The 17,080-nt window shown below is 38.9% G+C and overlaps 1 long non-coding RNA gene across 1 annotated transcript; it reads left to right on the plus strand.

Moving 5' to 3' along the window:
* The first annotated feature begins 864 nt into the window (after window positions 1–864).
* On the plus strand, window positions 865–16,674 carry LOC135151154 (uncharacterized). Its single transcript, XR_010289694.1, has 3 exons — window positions 865–1,123; window positions 1,432–2,078; window positions 16,613–16,674. It is a non-coding gene; the product is annotated as an uncharacterized LOC135151154 (long non-coding RNA).
* Window positions 16,675–17,080: the final 406 nt, after the last annotated feature.

The following is a 17,080-nucleotide window of genomic DNA, read 5'->3' on the forward strand; positions in this document are numbered from 1 at the left end:
CTTGATCTTGATCAAATTTATTATATTTCAAAATGGCTGGTGTTGGAGATAGTTCTGTCACAAGTGACGTCACTACAGTAACGGGCACTAAATCTGGATTTCACAGTATGCCATATGTGAGCCCAAAATTTGACGGGAAAAATTTTCTTGAATGGTCAAAGGCTAGTACTATGGCATTAAAATCTCATAAGTTGATGAAATATATCAATGGGAAGTCCAAACAACCTTCGGAAAGTGACTCCAATTTCGATGATTGGGAATCTGAAAATGCCATGGTTTGTTCATGGTTATTTAACTCCATGGAAGTGCATATTCGCAAAAGTTATATATTTATTGATACTGCTGAGGAGGTGTGGAATTCTCTCATCCGAACTTATTCCTTCTCTGGAAATGTGGCCAAGCGGTTCGAGGTAAAGCGGAAGATATGGGCATTGATTCAAGGAGATCAAACACTAGCTCAGTATTATTCAGAGCTTACATCATTGTGGAGTGAATTGAGTCATTACACTATATTCGAGTGTAAACATGCTGAAGATCAAGAGAAATATCAAAAAATGATGACTGAAGAAAGAGTGATGAAATTTCTTGATGGATTGTCTAACGAGTATGATTCAATTAAGAATCAACTTATTGGACAAGTTCCCTTTCCAACCGTGGAGGATGCATATGGTCGTGTTCGATTAGAGGAAAGTCGAAAGCAAAGCATGGCCCAGACAGCTCCTTCAGATCGATCTGCACTCTTAACCGCAGATGTTCAACAGCTTGAGTCAGAAAAAGCAGAAAAAATCCAGTAGCTCTTATTAGTGAAAGACCAATTCCTCAGTGTGATTATTGCAACAAGTTATACCACACTCGAAGAATTGCTTTATTTTGCATCCTCACCTAAAAGTCAGAGGACGAGGAGGACGCAGTCGAGGTGGCTACCGAGGCGTCTCATCGGGCAGAAGTACGAGCAAAGGCACTGGAAGGGGCATTCCTTTCAATGCTCATCATGCAGTCTCTGACTATGAGTCATCTACTTCAAGAGGGACACTAAATGCTTCTGAACTCGACACTTTTCGTCAACTATTGTCACAATTGAACACCAATGCAGCCATACCCACAGCCAATTCTGCTCATGCAGGTATCTCTTGTCATTTTATATCTGATAAATTTCCTACTTCATGGATTATTGATTCTGGAGCATCTACACATATGACGAGGAATTCCAATTTTCTAGAGTCGTATCATGGCGAAACTGGCAAAATTCGGGTTGCCAATGGGGCTACTGTACCTGTTCACGGACAGGGCACATGTCATTGTCTTCCATCCTTACCATTATCCAATGTGTTACATGTTCCTTCATTATCTGCAAATTTATTATCCGTTCCTCGTATTACTGAAAATCTTAATTGTTCAGTAACCTTTTTCCCTTCTTACTGTGTATTTTAGGATCTGGCGACAGGGAGGGTCCTTGGCAGTGGTAAATTGGTCGATGGACTTTATGTCATGGAAAGCAACTCTGTTTGTCATTTGAACAGTTATCAGGTGTCATCTAAATCTAATCCTGTTTTAGAATCTTTGTATCAATGGCATAGACGATTAGGTCATCCATCTTTTGGTGTTTTGGCACATCTTTTTCCTAAATTAGCAAGTAAATGTAATAAAGAAGAATTTTTCTGTGAACCATGTGAACTAGCCAAACATAAGAGATCATCTTATCCATCTAATAATAAAAGGAGTTCTAATCTTTTTTCAACTATTCATACCGATGTTTGGGGTCCATTTAGACATCCTACACATGATGGGTATAGATGGTTTGTTGTCTTTGTTGATTGTCATTCTCGGCTTACTTGGGTATATCTTCTTAAACACAAAAGTGAAGTATTCGAGTGTTTTAAATCTTTTCACCACATGATCCAAACACAATTTAATGCTTCTGTTAAAATTCTTCGGAGTGACAATGGTACCGAGTATCACGGACAATTTACATCTTATTTGGACACATATGGTATTATTCATCAAACTACATGTGTTAAAACCTCTCAACAAAATGGTGTTGCCGAAAGAAAAATTGGTCACTTACAACAGGTTGCACGGTCTTGTTAGGTCCAATCAGACGTAGAAGGGGGGGGTTGAATACGTCGTACCAATATTCTTCGATTTAATTTAATTGCGGATATTCTTTGTTTCAGTCCATGTTAAATCAATCGTAAATAAATAACTCCAGCAAGTCGGGGAATATTCTTGTATTAGAAATAATCCTCGGGTGCTACAAATTCCAACACAAGTGTCGGCTGCAGACACTACAATCACTCTATTACAAACTCTCGATAAATACGATTTTCTAATTGAACTCTCGAGAACGTGTATAGTGTGTGCACTTACAAAGTGTGTAGTTGTTTTCAAATGAAAACATCAACCTCTATTTATAGGCTTTCCAACAACTAACCATGGTTAACGAGTTCGTCCAGGACGACTTAGATTTACAAAAATAAATCTAACACAGAATGAATCATGGGTGGCGCCACTTTCATATACATATATATAAATATATACATATATATATGTAAGTTGCGCCAAGTGCATATGTGCACACCACTGAGAGTCAAACTTGGCGCCTGGTCAAAGTTGGCGCCAGTAATGCACTGTGTCCCTGACTTAGAAGATTTCTGAACTTCATGAATTTGTACTAGAAATCCAATTTGAAGTCGCAACCTTTGACCAAGTCAAAGGTTGCGCTTCACTCTCCAACAGCCTTCACTGTAATGCCTTAGAAACAATTTGAGTGAACTTGCGCTAGATGAGCTTTTGTAGTCGCAACCTTTGACTTGGTCAAAGGTTGCGCTCAAGAGCGGTTCCCCTGTGTCCCTTGTATCATACTTAGAAATTCTAGCACATCATAAGTCTTGTGCATATGTACGAAGCGCAAGCTTTGACTTTTCAAAGTCAAAGTTTGCGCCTAAGTACAACTGAGTTCCCTGTGATGTACTTGGACAATTTTACAAGTCTTTCATTTGAGCAAGAATTAAATATACATATATATATACAATTAATTGTGTTAAGTTAATTACTTGAATTATTTAAACTCAAATAATTCACAATTAATATATATATATATATATATATCTAATTAATAATTTCCTTTGGCAATAAATCCTGGAGCAGCTCGATTGACTTGATCAATTAATTCGTTGATCGAATCTATTGAATATTTTCGTACGTCCTGACGTCCTGTGCACTGGTCTGGTTCACGAACGACTCGAACTGAAATAATTCTTTGAATCCTTTGCTTGATAATATACTTGATCAGTCATTCCGGGTTAGATGTTGCTTCGATAAATTTGATTATAAATAATCAAATTAAATATACTGGAATCTTCTGGTCTTTGATACTTGATCTTCAGGCAATCTTGATAGCAGACACATTGAGCTTTATTCTTCACTGAGGCTTGAACATATTAATGAACTTCTTTCAGTGGACGGATGCTCGTCTCAGATATCTGGATTGTCTTTGTCTGTTCGTATCGAATCTCCAACCTGTAGATTCCTGTAATATACTTACGTATTGTTTCCTGTCTTTTATTGTGTTGAGTTATCGTAATTACATTTACGTTACATTATGCTTTACAATCTCCCCCTATTTGATTGTTAGAGTTCGACAAGCAAATCCTTTAAGAGGATAACTCAACTGACACAATGAAAAAGCATACTATTTTAAACAGGAAATAATACTAAGTACAGTCTGGATTATATCTTACATTTTCCAGAAATCAAAAGTAAATACAAGCAGCCATTGTTCCTCTAGCCTGAACTAATCTTTCCTTGGTTTCTTGGCTCTTGCATTAATCAGCTTCTGCTCAGCTTTCCTCTTTGCAGCTTCTTCTACTCTCTTCTGAGTAAGCTTGTTTTCAATCTCTTCAATCCTTGCTGTAATGGTACTCAGTGCCACTTGCTCCAGTGTATTCTCAGGTGGAGGTTGCTCTAGATTTTTCTTCATCTTCTCTAAAGTTTGCAGGTGAACCATCTTCTTCAACTTCTTGAAAGTGACATTCATCTCCATTCCTTCAATTTTCATAATGATCCTTGATGGATGAGCACGAACTCTAGAAGTGTTGTGGACAGTCTCTACAGCTTTTCTTATCTCCAGAAGATCAACCAAATCTTTGAGCACACTCTTGTCTTCTTTTACCACTGACCACTTAACAGCTGCAACTGCACGAGTGATTCTTTTGGAATTGAGTTTTTCAATCTCTGTGAGTGGTATAGCAGTGACTTCAGAGTCTTTCTTCTTCTTGAATATTACAGATGTAGGATTGTAAGTGACAACAGGTGCATTTGGAATTTCAGGAACTTCAGGGTCTAGTGGAGGCAGTGGATATGGTGGTTGACGATTGATGGCTGATAAGTCTAATTCTCTCAGAGCAGCAAAGTTCAGACGATAGGCATATAGCAGTTCAGCAGTTAGTCTTCCCTTGCTAGTCCTTGAGCACTTCTCCCTGACTTGAGCTTCCAGATATTTCAGTATACGAGGATTGTATGTTGATAGTGCTTCATCAGTGAGTCCTATACTCTGAATCATACCATCCTTGAAGTACTTAATAACTGAGGGCTTGTCATGAATTTCAACTCCAATATCAGTGATCCATTCTTCCACCATATCTCTGAATACTTCATTATGCTTTCTGCCGGTAGAGATGATCTTGTTTCTTACCACAAACAGCTCAGTTAAAGATAGATCTCTGAGAAACTGACTTGACACATGCTTGAGTCCATGGCCTTCTCTTTGCAGCTCAAATGATATGTTAACCATCCATCCTCTTCTGGGAAGAACAGCAACAGACACAGTAGAAATGATATCATTCAACACCTCGTGATAATCATGTAAATCTTTGTAGTTGTTCCTGAAGGAGTCAAAGATATCTTTTACTTCGTCATCATCATTATCTTGAGTGACCTCTGGAAAGTCAAACACAGATCTAGCAGCATCCCATTCAGCTCCATCTTTATGTAAGTTGGCAAGTCTCCTTTCCCTTCGAATCCGTCTTTGGTTTTCTAACTTCTCCCTTGCTCTCTTTTGCTCAGCATAATCCCTAGCAACATTAGCAATGTCTTGTGGATTTGCAATTTCAAACTCTTCAGCAGGAAAGATGTCATTGTGATATGCAAGTTCATCAGCAAAGACTTCAGCATCTGGGATTTCTCCTTCTTCAAGATCTTCATTCTCAGCACCAACCATCCTAATCACCCTGTCATCCACAAACTCAGGGATGTATTCATCATGAGTGTAACTGAATTGATGCCTAAGAGCAGAATCAATCAGTTCTTCAGACACCCCTGTTATCACCCTCTTCCCTTTTGCTTTTTCTGCTGCTCTCTCCCCCTCAGTTGAGTAATCCTCTCTGGAAGGTTGAGATGCCAGCAACTTAGCCTCCAGGGCAGCCAACCTTTGCTCCATTGTTGTTTTGATTTCTACCAACTCCTCCCGTAGAACAAGATTCTCAGCTTCTAAGTGTTGAACTTTGAATTTCAGAGCTTCAAATTCTGTCACAGATACAGTTGGAATGGCAGAGTCAATTGTAGGTTGGGATGTGGGGTTCTCACTAGTACGTTCTGCAGGTGTTTCTCTCATTTCACTCAAAGCTAGAACACTCAGTGGGTCAGAGGGTTTCTGTATAACTAGTTCTGTAAGTGTTTCCCTCTCACTCAAAGAAGTTCCAGCATCCTTAGATGTACCTGCAAGTGAAATCTTCTTAGCCTCTTCTAGAGAGGTCACAGAAGGTGCAATGAAGGTTCGTAAGCCTTCGTCCTCGGTTTCCTCGTCAGATGAATCTGAGTCATAAGAAACAAGTTGCCGACCACTTGAAAGTGGTGAGTCCTTTGTTGGATCCTGAGTTGGAATCTCAGGGTGGGTAGACACAGGGCTCGAAGGATGTGATCCTTGAATAGGCGAAGCACCCTGGTTTCCCACAACTGCCTTTGACGGCGAATGACTTTGTGACAAGTCCTCTACAACTGGCTCACTTCCTGATATGAAGGGCTCAGAAATAGATTGCCGTTCACCTTCGAGAGGTGAAGAGTCCTTTGAAGGATCTGGGAATGTTCCTCCCAGGGGGGTAGACAAGGATGTAGAATGTGGCAATTCATCCAAGTTTCCCCCAGAAGCCTGTGAAGGCAATTGACCCTGAATAGGATCAGAAACAACAGTGTCTATCCCTGACATGGACGACAAAGTGTTCGCAACCGTCAATTCTTCTATTGTGTGTGCAACCTCACTGTGCATTGAAGTAATATTTGGCTGAGGTGGTGAAGAAAAAGACAGTTCTGCAGTTGTCTCAGGTTCTATTCTCCTTTCCTGACTAGGAGACAGAGCTGCAGATTCAGAAACAACCTCCTTATGTGGTGCACTTAAGGCACTTTCTCCCTCGCTCTCAATTATCTGAAGTGGTTGGCTGAGGGGTTGAGATGTTTCTGCTTCGAGTGTTTGGGAAGTGGTGCCTTGGTTATGAATTTGTGGGATTTCAAATTCACTGGCACGTGAAGGAAGTGGAGTGAGTGGATTAAGATCCAGTAAGTTCTGGACCCAATCATCAGGTGCACTAAATGACAAATTGTCAGAGTCAGAAGGTATACCTGATTGATGCAGGGGATTGTATGTGTTGGTGAAGAGTTCATCAATGTCCACCATCACATCATCAGTTGGTGCAGCTATAGTGGATTGTACAGGACTATTTGCTTCATCCTCAGAGTCAGTAGAGTTGTCCTGTAGTGAATCTTCTCCATCAGATTGATTATTGGCTTCAGAGGAGTCATCTGCAGCATCTTCCACTATCACTTCTTCCTCTACAGGAATATCTTGAGCCTTAGGAACATTTTCTTGGATGAGTGGCTCAGGCATTGGTTCATCTTGTTCTTCAGGGACTTCTTCAGCAACAACAGGGGCAGCAACATGTTGAATTGGTGGTGGAGGCACATTTTGATTCAGAAAAGCTTGCATGGCCTCAGTGATCACCACTGGTTCATTGTTGGTGTACCCTTGATGATTCTCCAGCATTGATATCACTCTTGTAGTCATGAAGGAACAGATGACATTGTCTATTCTTGGATAGACAGCAAGTTCAGCAGGTGTCAACAGCTGATTCAGCACAATCTGGAAGAAACGAGGATATAGAAGTACATGTCTGTTCTTCCTCAGAGAGTCCTGAAAAGCTCCCATAATCAGATGTCCTAGATTGATTCTTGAGTTTTGAGCAATTGCAATCCCAATTTCCTGATTGAAGTTGGTAATCCCATGGAATCCTCCAGTTTTAGGGGCAAACACATGGGAGATGGAATTAAAGAAGAAATTCCATTCCCTAGGCAGGTGCTTGACATACATCTTCGCTGGAAGGTCACCATTTGGCTCCCTCTGACAGTGGATAGCATAGAAAAAATTAACTCGTTCAGCTCTGTCAGGAACAGATTCAAAATTTTCTGTAGGTAGCTGGAGTGCAGTGTTCAGGGTATTCTCAGTGATAGAAAGTGTACGTCCCTGAATCGTGCAAGTAAGTCCAAGTACTTGTCCTGCATTTACAACAGAAAGAGAAGACAAAAACTCTCGTAGAAGAGATTTGTTAAGATTAACTGATTCTGTCATTGCAAATCTAGCAAATGAATATTCTGACATATATCTAACCCAACGTCGATAATTCGCTTGCGTAATTAAATTATTATTCTCAACAATTGTGAAATTTGTTTTCGGAATCTCAAAATTTGCAGCCATTTTTAATTTAGAATTAAAAATGATTATAAATTTCGTTTCACGAATAAACACGAACAAATATTCACTTTATGTTACGAGAATAATTAATTAATAACGCTCCGAAAAACCCTAATTCCAAGAATTTCAGATCCCGATGAAATTACAGTATGTTATACTCCTTGAAATTCTAAGAATAATGGTATCGGTTTCGAAAATTATCGATGCAAAAATCACGTACAAAACAGTCCAAGAAGTTGAAAAGGTTCGAAAAACCCTCTTGGAAAACCGTAATGGATCGTAAAATGGTTCGGATCAAATCAAAGCTCTTGATTCAGGGAGTCCAAAACTGGTCTCTAAATCAAAAAAAGGCAAGGATTTGATGGTGTTTTGATCGATTTAAAAACGACGAGTGCGGTGGATTTGAAAAAATGGCAGAGAAAAGTTTTTCGTGTGTGTAAAGGCTGTGTATATGCGTCTGAGAATTGAAAGAAAACATATAAGTCGTATACATATACGCTCAGGAGAGGAGGGCGCAACTTGGTTAATTACCAAGTTGCCCCTTATACTGTAGAGAGGGAACAGCCGTGGCGCAACTAATGAATTGACGAAAATGCCCTCTATACATGCGACTGTATAGAGGCGCAAGTTCGTACTTAGCGACAAAATTAATCAAAGCGACCACACACATGTGAACCATGGGCGCAACATTTGACTTAGTCAAATGTTGCGCTTGGTTGAATACTGAAATTGTATTACTACTTAGAGAAAATCTAAGTCGAAAAGCCAGTATGAGTACATACGTATCAACAGGGCGCAACTTTTGACTTGGTCAAATGTTGCGCTCTGTTACCACTAGATCACAGAGTATGTACTTAGAGAATTTTGAGAAAAGTTCTCAAAAACTCACACCCAATTATCATTTTATTAAATATATTTTGATTAGTTCAAAATAATCTAATAATTTGATAAGTGGTAAATCACAATTAAATTAAATAGAGTTTAACCAAATTAGATTTAATCAAACAATATTTAATTAATTATGCTGCAATTATTTTAATTAAGATTTAATTAATGGTCAACTTAAAATAATTTGAATTGCTTCAAATCCATTAATCAAATATAATTAAAATGTGAATTAAATAAACACTAATATCCATTAATTGAATATAAGCACTTAAATAATTCAAGAAAATTAATTCTTAAATATCTACCACTTAGCATTTAATCACATAATCATATAAAATCATGCATCTCAGATAAATCATGGCAAATAATTAAAACTAATTATCAGAAAATTATGTAAAATACTGGATGCACTTTGTAAATTCACAAGTCCTGAAAATATGTACATTTTAAAACTTGTGAACTTACGAACAAATTGCAGTTATTTCTTGTCTAATTAATTAGACATATTTAACATCCCAAGTTCACCAACCAGTCTAGAGAAAGTGGATTCGTCTAGTGGTTTAGTGAAGATGTCTGCAATTTGTTGATCAGTAGGTACGAAGTGTAACTCTACTGTTCCATTCATGACATGCTCGCGAAGGAAATGATACCTGATATCAATATGCTTTGTCCTGGAGTGTTGAACAGGATTGTTGGCAATGGCAATAGCACTCGTGTTATCACACAGAATCGGAATTTTATCCAACATGAGTCCATAATCTTGTAGTTGATTCCTCATCCACAAGATTTGAGCACAGCAACTTCCAGCAGCTATGTATTCAGCTTCCGCTGTAGACGTAGACACGGAGTGTTGCTTCTTGCTATACCATGACACCAATCTTCGTCCAAGAAACTGACAGCTTCCTGAAGTACTTTTCCTATCAATCTTACATCCTGCAAAGTCAGAATCTGTATAGCCAACCAGATTAAAACCTGTATCTTTAGGGTACCATATCCCTAGATTGGGGGTTCCCTTAAGATACCTAAAAATACGCTTAACAGCTATAAGATGTGACTCTTTAGGATCAGCCTGGAATCTAGCACATAAACAAGTTGCGAACATGATATCTGGTCTACTAGCAGTTAAGTATAAGAGAGAGCCAATCATACCTCGATACTTCGTGATGTCAACTGACTTACCAGATTTGTCCTGATCAAGTTTGACAGCAGTTGGCATAGGGGTTTTGGCAGTAGATGCTTCTTCCATTCCATATTTCTTCAGAAGATCCTTGATGTATTTAGATTGGCAGATAAAAATACCGTCAGGCTTCTGAATAACTTGAAGTCCTAGGAAGAAGGACAATTCTCCCATCATGCTCATCTCATACTTGCTCTGCATTAACTTAGCAAATCTCTCGCATAAAAGATCATTAGTAGAACCAAATATAATGTCATCGACATATACTTGTACAAGAATTATATCATCCTTATGCTTTTTATGGAAAAGAGTTTTATCGATGATACCTCTGGTGAAACCATTTTCAAGTAAGAACTTGGAAAGAGTGTCATACCAGGTTCGAGGGGCTTGCTTCAGGCCATAGAGTGCTTTGAAGAGAAAGTATACGAAGTCTTCAAATTCTTTGTCTTCAAACCCAGGGGGTTGTTCAACATAGACTTCCTCTTCCAGATCACCATTCAGGAATGCACTTTTCACATCCATCTGATATACTTTGAAGTTGGAGTGTGCAGCAAATGCTAAGAACATCCTGATTGCTTCAAGCCTAGCAACTGGAGCGTAGGTTTCATCATAATCAATTCCTTCTTCTTGTGAATAACCCTTTGCAACCAGTCTTGCCTTATTCCTCGTAACAATACCATCTTCATCCAGTTTGTTTCTAAAAACCCATCTGGTGCCAACTATAGATTTTCCTTTAGGTCTTGGCACCAGCTTCCAAACTTTCTGCCTTTCGAATTGATTGAGTTCTTCCTGCATTGCAGATACCCAATCTGGATCACTTAGAGCCTCTTCAACTTTCTTTGGTTCTATCTGAGACAAGAATCCAGCAAAGTTGCATTCATTCTGAGTTGCTCTTCTAGTCTGCACTCCTGTGTCTGGATCACCAATGATTTGTTCAACAGGATGGTCTCTACTCCATACCCTTTGTCTTGGCAGATTCAATCTTGATGATTCACCAAAATCATAGTTGTGTTGAGTGTGATGACTAGTGGATCCACTTTGACTTACTCCCCCTGAGCTGATGTAGATTCTATTTGATGATCCTCCACTTTGACCACTGTGACCATGATGATCATTTGTATTGTTGCCAATACTTCCTCCAGATGGTTCAGGATCAGCATTCTCTTCATTTGCATTAGGATCTCTTATATCAGCTTCAGGTTCATCTTCTCTTAAGTAGATGTCTTCTAAATTCTCAAACTCCAGAGAATCAGATTCATTTTCCTTTTGAAGACTTGGGAGTCTGGTATCATCAAATCTTACATTGATGCTTTCAATCAGCTTGTCATCATTGATCAGATAAACCCTGTAGGCCTTAGACTCCAAAGAATAACCCAGAAATATGCCTTCTTCAGCTTTGGCATCAAACTTTCCCAAATGCTCTTCTTTTAACACAAAGCATTTTGCACCAAACACATGAAAGTAACTCAGTGATGGTTTTCTGTTGGCCATTACTTCATAAGGAGTCTTATCCAAATCTTTGTTAATGAGGGTACGATTTTGAGTGTAGCAAGCAGTGCTTACAGCTTCAGCCCAGAAATAGATTGGAAGTCTTGATTGACTAATCATTGTCCTTGCTGCTTCAATCAAGGTTCTGTTCTTCCTTTCTACGACACCATTTTGTTGTGGAGTCCTTGGAGCTGAATACTGACGAGAGATGCCCTTATCAGTACAGAAGTCATTAAGAACAGCATTACGAAATTCTGTTCCATTATCTGATCTGATTGCCCTTACTGGCAGATCTGCTTCCTTTTCAATCTTCTTAATATGATCAATGATGACGAGTGCTGCTTCATCCTTTGAATGTAAGAATAATACCCATGTGTATTTTGAGTAGTCATCGACGATCACAAGAGCATATCTTTTCCTTGATATAGAAGGAATGTTGACTGGTCCAAACAGATCCATATGAATCAGTTGAAGGGGTGAACCAATATCAGTCATGCCTTTGCTCCTGTGTGATGCTTTCTTTGACTTCCCTTTTTCACATGCATCACAGAGTCCTTCTTGACAGAATTCTTTCTGTGGCAATCCTCTCACAAGTTCCCTTTTGACTAAAGAGTTCATAGTCTTAAAGTTCAAGTGTGAGAGCTTCCGATGCCATAACCAACTATCATCAGCAGAGGCCTTGGTGTAGAAACACTTGACCTCCCCCTTACTTGCTGAGTCTATGTCGGCTATAAACAAACTTGATTTTCTTACACCACGGAGTGTAAGATCCTTGTTCTTCCGGTTCTGGATTAAGCAAACTTCCTTCTGAAAGACTACGTCGTATCCTTTGTCACAGAACTGACTGATACTCAGTAAATTGTGCTTCAGTCCTTCCACCAGAGAGATGTCTTCAATTATGACATTTCCAACTTTCAGCTTACCATATCCCGTTGTAAAACCTTTGCTGTCATCTCCAAAGATTACAATTGGGCCGGTTCTCATTACCACATCTGTGAGCAGGGACTTTTCTCCAGTCATGTGTCTTGAACAACCACTATCAAGAACCCACACAACTTTTCTTTTCCTTCCTGTGCCCTGCATTCACAAATGGATTAAACTTTCTTTGGTACCCAGACGTTCTTGGGTCCAGGTGATTTAGTAGAAACAGGATTATCAACAGAAACTGGTTTAACATGTACTTGTTCAGGGATGACTGGACTCTTCTCCTTTGTAGTCTTAGCAGAAGTGCTTTTAGACTTGGAGTTGGGAGTTTCCTTCTTCTTAGAAGGACTAGCAGTCTTTGCCACAGGGGCAACAGAAGGTGCAGGCATATTCATATTCATGGCAGATGGTGCAGAAAAAGATGCATTCAACATGGTAAAGCATGCAGACATCATATTCATGGCACATTGCATGCAACCTACTCTACCACATGGCAAATGAACAGCATTCATGTTAACAATATTTGGCATGCTAGAAACAGAATTATCTACTTTAATCACTTTACATGCATGAGTAAGATGATTAGTAGAATTGCAATTATTACAAACCTTTCTAGCATTAGAATTCCTAGAATTGGTGTTCTTAGGATCTAACTTGCCATTCCTGTTGTTCTTCTTTTTGTTGGAACTAGTACTTCCTAATCCAGTTTTATCTGAGTCATCTCTGACATGGGAATTAGAAGGTACATCTTGTGATTCCTGTTTTACTTGAGGCTTAACAACTTCCTCATTTTTCAACTCTTCCTTGATGACAAGGTCTTCTTCTATCAGAGGTTCTGTTTGTGCCATTCTAAAGATAGGGGTCTTGGTGTTCTTCAGAATTTTAGGTATATTTGTTCCTTCAGGAGCATTCTCAGTTCCTGCTGAAACAAATATGCCTTCATTCTCTTTTCTTTTCTTTCTTTTAGCTCTTTCCAAAGAACTATAGTCAAGGCCAATAGCAACCTTCTTATCAACCCTTTGACTATCCAAGATCTCTTTCTGTAGAAAGGCAGAATTCTGATAGGCCCTAAGCTTAGTTTCTAGGTCAGCAATCTGAGACCTAAGGGACTCCTCAATTTCTGCACTACACTTCTCCTTATTCTCTAGATATTCAATTCTATCTTTAAGGTTAGTGTTCATGAGTTTCTCTAAAGCCAATTCATCTATTCTTTCTTCAAGTTTAGATATCTTTAGAGAAAGACTACAGTTATCTGATTCTGAAGCTAATAAACTAGTGTGCAAGTTATACATCTCTTGACCTAGTTCATTTATAGTCTTTTTATAATCAGCAGTAGTCATGTCATCAACAGAAATTTCAGGAGATACCTGAGATGGAGATTCCTCGACAGTGTCAGCCATTAATGCAAATGCATAATTGCTCTGGACAGGTTCATCATCAGAATCTGTGTCATCCCAGCTTTTTCCCTCAGCAATGTAAGCCTTTCCTTTGTGCTTGGCCACCATTGCTTCCAACTTAGCTTTCAGCTTCTCATTCTCTTTCTTCAGATCCTCATAAGAATTCTTCTTATCATATGAGTTGCTTCTGACAGGAGCTGCTTTGGGTTTCCTGCACTCCGTTGCAAAGTGCCCTAAGTCATTGCAGTTGTAGCATCTGACCTTGCTCTTGTCATACATGTTTGGTTTGAAACTGCCAGTAGTCTTTGACCCTGAGCCTGAGTATCCTCCTTTACCCTGAAACTTGTTCCCTGAAGTTTTCTTGTACCGGGGGTTCTTCCTGAACTTGATATGCTTGAACCTTGCAGCCATATAAGCCATTGACTTATCTTCCAGCTGCTCCAGCTCTTCTTGAGTGTAGAACTCATCCTCCGGTTCTTCAGAAACTTCATCAACTTCAGCTTCTACAATCTCAGTAATGGTAGAAGGATAGTCAGCTTTGATGGATGAACAATCACTCTGAGCAACAGTGTGATCATTGATACCATATTCAACTAATTGTTGATAACCAAAGTATGGTTGATCAGCAATCAGTGCAGTGGTCTTCTGTAAGGCCATACTCTTGGATTCTGTTGATCCACCACCATATATGATCTTTCTCTGTTCAAGTTCCATCTCAAACGTCTTCAGTTTTCCAAACAGCTTTTCCAAAGTCATAGTCCTGAAGTCGCTTCTTTCCCGGATGGTCTCTGTCTTTACAACTAGATGGGGTGGCATCACAAATGAGAACTTTCTGTTAATCTCTTTCTGTGGATAAGTCTTTCCATGCAGGGTGAGTTCATTCAGTAACAACATGAACCTCTCGTAGATTTGAGAAATGTTCTCTCCAGGTATTGCCTGAAATGCTTCATATCTGGCAATTAGCATATCGTATCTGTTTTCCCTGACTTCTTCAGATCCCTCCATCAATGCCTCAATAGTGTCCCACATCTGCTTTGAAGTTTTCAGACTTAGTATCAGATGTGTCATTGTCTTGGTCATTGATTCAACAATTATGAGTTGCAGATTATGATCCTGTGCAACATATTCCTTATCAGTGTCAGTGTATTCACTTTTCTCTTTGGGAACAGACTTCTGTGGAATACGAACACCATTTTCAACAGATTCAGGAATAACCTTCATAGGCACAAATGGACCATTTTCCAGAATCCCAATGAACATGGGATTAGCAACTCTGATGTACAGCAACATCTTCATCTTCCAGTTGTTGTAGTCATCCTTGTCAAATGGAGGTACTTTGATTCCTAACTTGTGTGTCGACATTGTTATCAGATAAAATTACGATTGTACGGACAGCTAGCTTTTCAGATTGGTTACGGATCTCAGATCTGTATATCGATCAGCTAAGCTCTGATACCAATTGTTAGGTCCAATCAGACGTAGAAGGGGGGGGTTGAATACGTCGTACCAATATTCTTCGATTTAATTTAATTGCGGATATTCTTTGTTTCAGTCCATGTTAAATCAATCGTAAATAAATAACTCCAGCAAGTCGGGGAATATTCTTGTATTAGAAATAATCCTCGGGTGCTACAAATTCCAACACAAGTGTCGGCTGCAGAGACTACAATCACTCTATTACAAACTCTCGATAAATACGATTTTCTAATTGAACTCTCGAGAACGTGTATAGTGTGTGCACTTACAAAGTGTGTAGTTGTTTTCAAATGAAAACATCAACCTCTATTTATAGGCTTTCCAACAACTAACCATGGTTAACGAGTTCGTCCAGGACGACTTAGATTTACAAAAATAAATCTAACACAGAATGAATCATGGGTGGCGCCACTTTCATATACATATATATAAATATATACATATATATATGTAAGTTGCGCCAAGTGCATATGTGCACACCACTGAGAGTCAAACTTGGCGCCTGGTCAAAGTTGGCGCCAGTAATGCACTGTGTCCCTGACTTAGAAGATTTCTGAACTTCATGAATTTGTACTAGAAATCCAATTTGAAGTCGCAACCTTTGACCAAGTCAAAGGTTGCGCTTCACTCTCCAACAGCCTTCACTGTAATGCCTTAGAAACAATTTGAGTGAACTTGCGCTAGATGAGCTTTTGTAGTCGCAACCTTTGACTTGGTCAAAGGTTGCGCTCAAGAGCGGTTCCCCTGTGTCCCTTGTATCATACTTAGAAATTCTAGCACATCATAAGTCTTGTGCATATGTACGAAGCGCAAGCTTTGACTTTTCAAAGTCAAAGTTTGCGCCTAAGCACAACTGAGTTCCCTGTGATGTACTTGGACAATTTTACAAGTCTTTCATTTGAGCAAGAATTAAATATACATATATATATACAATTAATTGTGTTAAGTTAATTACTTGAATTATTTAAACTCAAATAATTCACAATTAATATATATATATATATATATATATATATATATCTAATTAATAATTTCCTTTGGCAATAAATCCTGGAGCAGCTCGATTGACTTGATCAATTAATTCGTTGATCGAATCTATTGAATATTTTCGTACGTCCTGACGTCCTGTGCACTGGTCTGGTTCACGAACGACTCGAACTGAAATAATTCTTTGAATCCTTTGCTTGATAATATACTTGATCAGTCATTCCGGGTTAGATGTTGCTTCGATAAATTTGATTATAAATAATCAAATTAAATATACTGGAATCTTCTGGTCTTTGATACTTGATCTTCAGGCAATCTTGATAGCAGACACATTGAGCTTTATTCTTCACTGAGGCTTGAACATATTAATGAACTTCTTTCAGTGGACGGATGCTCGTCTCAGATATCTGGATTGTCTTTGTCTGTTCGTATCGAATCTCCAACCTGTAGATTCCTGTAATATACTTACGTATTGTTTCCTGTCTTTTATTGTGTTGAGTTATCGTAATTACATTTACGTTACATTATGCTTTACAGGTCTCTTATGTTAACTATGCATGTTCCCAAATATCTTTGGGGGGGGGGCAGTTATGACTGCTGCATATTTGATCAACCGTCTTCCTTCATGTGTTCTACAATTCATAACACCATTGTCCTTTGTTCCTGCACCTTCCACTCATCCATTACCTCTTCGGTTATTTGGGAGTGTATGTTTTGTTCATAATCATTGTCCCTCTCGGGATAAACTCGATTCTCGTGCTCTTCGTTGTGTCTTCATTGGTTATTCACCAACTCAAAAGGGATATAAGTGTTATCATCCTCCCTCACATCGCACTTTTGTCAGTCATGATGTTACTTTTTGGGAGTCTATATCTTATTTTTCTCCCGGCTCCTCCTCTTTACTTCAGGGGGAGATTAATCGACATAGTCTTGACAGTGAAGTGATAGAGGAGTCACTTCCATTTATCAATATGCCTATTCCAAATTATCCTGGCCCAAACACTA

The sequence above is a fragment of the Daucus carota genome, chromosome 3 (genome assembly GCF_001625215.2).
Source record: "Daucus carota subsp. sativus chromosome 3, DH1 v3.0, whole genome shotgun sequence".
NCBI lineage: Eukaryota > Viridiplantae > Streptophyta > Magnoliopsida > Apiales > Apiaceae > Daucus > Daucus carota.